Here is a 4,277-nt window from a genome sequence, read left to right as displayed (position 1 = left end):
CTCCTCCCCCCTCTCCTCCCTCCTCCCCCCCTCCCCCCCCTCCCCCCTCTCCTCCCTCCTCCCCCCCTCCCCCCCTCCTCCCCTCTCCTCCCTCCTCCCCTCTCCTCCCTCCTCCCCCCCCTCTCCTCCCCTCCCCCCCTCTCCTCCCCTCTCCCCTCTCCTCCCCTCTCCCCTCTCCTCCCCTCCCCCCTCTCCTCCCCTCCCCCCTCTCCTCCCTCCTCCCCCTCCCCCCTCTCCTCCCTCCTCCCCCTCCCCCCTCTCCTCCCTCCTCCCCCTCCGCCCTCTCCTCCCTCCTCCCCCTCCCCCCTCTCCTCCCTCCTCCCCTCTCCTCTCCTCCCCCCCTCTCCTCCTCCCCCCTCCCCTCCCCCCTCCTCCCTTCTCCTCCCCTCCCCCCTCCTCCCCCCTCCTCCCCTCCCCCTCCTCCCCTCTCCTCCCCTCCCTCCTCCCCCTTCCTCCCTTCTCCTCCCCTCCCCCTCCTCCCCTCTCCTCCCCCTCCCCCCTCCTCCCTTCTCCCCCTCCCCCCTCCTCCCTTCTCCTCCCCTCCCCCTCCTCCCTTCTCCTCCCCTCCTCCCTTCTCCTCCCCTCCTCCCTTCTCCTCCCCTCCTCCTCCCTTCTCCTCCCCTCCTCCTCCCCTCCTCCCTTCTCCTCCCCTCTCCTCCCCTCTCCTCCCCTCCCCCCTCCTCCCTCCTCCCCCTCTCCTCCCCCCTCTCCTCCCCCTCTCCTCTCCTCCCCCCTCCCCTCCCCCCTCCTCCCCCCTCCCCTCCCCTCCCCCCTCCTCCCTTCTCCTCCCCTCCCCCCTCCTCCCTTCCTCCTCCCCTCCCCCCTCCTCCTCCCCTCCCCCCTCCTCCCCCCTCCCTTCTCCTCCCCTCCTCCCTTCTCCTCCCCTCCTCCCTTCTCCTCCCCTCTCCTCCCCTCCCCCCTCCTCCCTCCTCCCCCTCTCCTCCCCCCTCTCCTCCCTCTCTCCCCTCTCCTCTCCTCCCCCCTCCCCTCCCCCCTCCTCCCTTCTCCTCCCCTCCCCCCCTCCTCCCCCCTCCCCTCCCCCCTCCTCCCCCCTCCTCCCTTCTCCTCCCCTCCCCCCTCCTCCCTTCTCCTCCCCTCCCCCCCTCCTCCCCTCTCCTCCCCTCCCCCCTCCTCCCTTCTCCTCCCCTCCCCCCTCCTCCCTTCTCCTCCCCTCCCCCCTCCTCCCCTCTCCTCCCCTCCCCCCTCTCCTCTCTTCCCCTCTTCCCCCCACCCCCCTCTCCTCCTCCCCCCTCCCCCTCCTCTCCTCTCCTCTCTTCCCTCTCTTCCCCCCCCTTTCCCTCCCCTCTCAATAAAAACAGTATACCTAAGTTTAAACAGAATCGTTAGTGAACAGAGTTTTCTTTTCAAAAAGAAAAGGAAAAACTTTTGGCTCATGGCCAAATCACACATTCTACACACATTAACATTGAAATGCCCATTGCCTCGGTTGGTATTCCTTTCGTCTCTGAATCAACAGGTTCTGATCGGATGAGATGTATAACAGCAGGTCAGGAAAATAAAATCCAACAGCCAAATAAGAAGTACAGGGAGAGAGTCTGGCTTCCTGGATAACATAACTGCTTCAACAAGATCTCCAAAAACATGGACTGCACATTTATTTCCTTGTTTTTGACAACTTATTGTGCACAAAATGGCTGCTATGCTAGCTCTTCAGAGTAACACATTGCATCTGAAATACTTTAACATGTTTCAGAGACCTGATGAATAATATTTCTTTCTGGCATTGGTTACCAAGGTGTGCTTGTCACTAATCCACTGAATATAACCTTCATTACTGCCACTGAGCTAGTCTCTAACCTGCTACGTTGCAAGATCATCATTAATCCTGTTAGCGTATATAAATATTGAAAGAGAACTCTTAACTCTGTACCAGTTGAAGAAGCTAAAACCAATGGGATCACAATTCTCTTTAAGAAGTTTCTATCATGTCTCATTTCTTCCATGAGAGTTTCCTCAAACACACCGCAGCAAAGAATTCTTACCTGGGGAGTATTAAATGTGGAAACATTTCCTGATTTTCAGACCTGTCTCGAGTATTCTTCAAAATCCCTAAGCAAATCTTTGAAACAATGAAATTGCAAATCACTTGGGTTTAATTACTGGCACTCTGAAAACTCCTGTGACAGTGGGAAATAGAAATCAGGTGTGTAGCCTGCGGCCAAATCAAGACCAGTTGTAATTAGACAATGACCTCTGTATAAGCAAAAGAATGCTTCGCTTCAACACCAGTCAGCAACAGATTCATTTCAAGGTGAAATAAAAGCTGTGCAGGACACAGCGAGCATGTGGCAGAGCACAGAGTAACTCTGTCTAAGACCCAAGCTCTGAATTCCATCCCTTAACCTCTCGGCCTCTAACTCTCCTCCTTTAAAGATACTCCTTATACCAACCCCTTTTGACTAAACTTTTGACCACCTGTCCTAATATCTCCTGCTGTGCCTTGGTGTCAAATTCTGTTTGAAAAGTCTTTCCTGAAAAGCATCTTGGGACGTTTTACTTTGTCATTATAAATGCAAGTGTTTGCTGCTGGTCTCATGCACCTTGTAGCAGATTGGAAACCTGCTTACCAGTATTTATCAAGCATAAAATATCCTAAGATGATTACACAATTCTCTGACTGCTCAAGGCTGTAGGCTTGTGCTAAGGCAGCTGGGTTGAGCTGGTTAAATAATCTAATTACTAAAGTCCTAAAGCAGGACACTGCTAATCCCATTATTAGCTCGCTTGTTTGTGCCCTAATTCTATAGAAGTCTCCTTCCTGCAAAGTGCAGGTGTTTTATTAAAGAATTGGCCAAGCCGGTTCCTGGGCCTTGGGCCTAATCCCCATGGCAACAAGTGGGAAAAAAAACCCAATGCATTCCAACAGCACCTGTCTTGCTGCCTGGAGTTAGAAGGTTGTGGGGGGGAAAGGTCACAGGGTGATCTACTAAAGTAAGAGAAGTTTCTGAATGAAGCAGAGAATCCAGGCTTGGAACTTTCCTCCTATGCCAGCTGCAGTTTGAAATTTGCCAGCTCTGAACAAATTCAGACACTGGCATGGCAGGGGTGACTAGGCCTGGTGATGATTCAACTTTATTATTTATACTATGAAATTTCCTCAAAATCTCATTAATCTCGATAAGTGAAGCTTGCACATTGTGAAACAGGGTAGCAAGTATCGATGGAGGTTGGTGGGAGAATGCAAAAAAGGACTTTAATTTTTTTAAAAACGGGCTTATGGTGTTCATCCTGACAGCATGTTCAAAGTGCAGACTGTACAGTGGAAAACTTGAAGGTTATTGAGCCCATTATCTATGCTGATGCTCCAGTGCCGAAGTGAGGGAGTGCTGCACTGTTGGGGGTGCCATCTTCGGATGAGATGTTAAACTGACATGCTCATGTGGATGCAAGAGACCTCTCGGCATTATTTTGAAAAATGTGAATTCTCCCTGTTGTCCTAACCACCTCAACCACCATCACTAAAATGGATTATATGGTCATTATCATATTGCTGTCCTTCCAGCATTATTTAAGTGTAGTCACTGTTGTAAAGTACTTCATTAACTAAAGCACTTTGGGACCCAAGATCAAGAAAGGAGCTATAGAAATACAAGTTCTTTCACTCGCTCATACCAGTGTATCTATCTCTCTCTCCTTAAGTCCTATCTTTAACTGTCTTTTGGGTTAATTCTCTTCACTTTTCTCCCTTCCCTGCTTGCCACTAATTCTCACCTCAGAGTGCTTCAGGTCATTTTATTATGTTAGCAGTGTGTTATAAACCTAATTTGAGTGAGCCTGCCCTGCACTTTGGGAAGTGCAGCTTGGATTGAGTGTTTGTAGATTTCGGATAGGCCCCCTGCAATTTATAGATGGGTGTTGGTCTTGATACTTGTGCCCTCCCCCCTGCCCAGCAGTGTCCCTTGCATCCTCATCCCTCCCAGTTCTGGTGCTATTTCTGATATAAGTGGGAGGCTGGAATTTGAACTCAGCCCTGCATATTGATGTAAGGGGAACAGTATCTCTATAGTTGCTGTGATAGTTCAGACCATCTGTCCCTGGTCCAGTCTTGGCTGCATTTCCAAGTTTGATATATCTTGCCACCCTCCCTTGGTGGTACAAGTGCCTGATTCATTAACTTGTGTTCTACAACTTGCTTGACACCTTCTATCATTCCCTCTCTGCACTGTCAGCACTCCAGCTAGTCTCCTGTTTCCAAGCATCACCCTTCTCAGTTGATAACACCTGGCTGTGTAACAAAACAGTCCAGAGCCCTGATA

The 4,277-nt window shown here is 51.4% G+C and overlaps 1 protein-coding gene across 1 annotated transcript in view; it reads left to right on the top strand.

Annotated features, from left to right (window-relative positions):
* The window catches only part of LOC121288031 (coronin-7-like), a 174,754-nt gene that overhangs the window by 103,536 nt on the left and 66,941 nt on the right, over positions 1-4,277 (top strand). The gene's annotated exons all lie outside the window — the stretch shown is intronic.

Source organism: Carcharodon carcharias, chromosome 15 (genome assembly GCF_017639515.1).
Source record: "Carcharodon carcharias isolate sCarCar2 chromosome 15, sCarCar2.pri, whole genome shotgun sequence".
Lineage (NCBI taxonomy): Eukaryota > Metazoa > Chordata > Chondrichthyes > Lamniformes > Lamnidae > Carcharodon > Carcharodon carcharias.
This window is presented reverse-complemented; position numbering and strand designations above follow the sequence as displayed.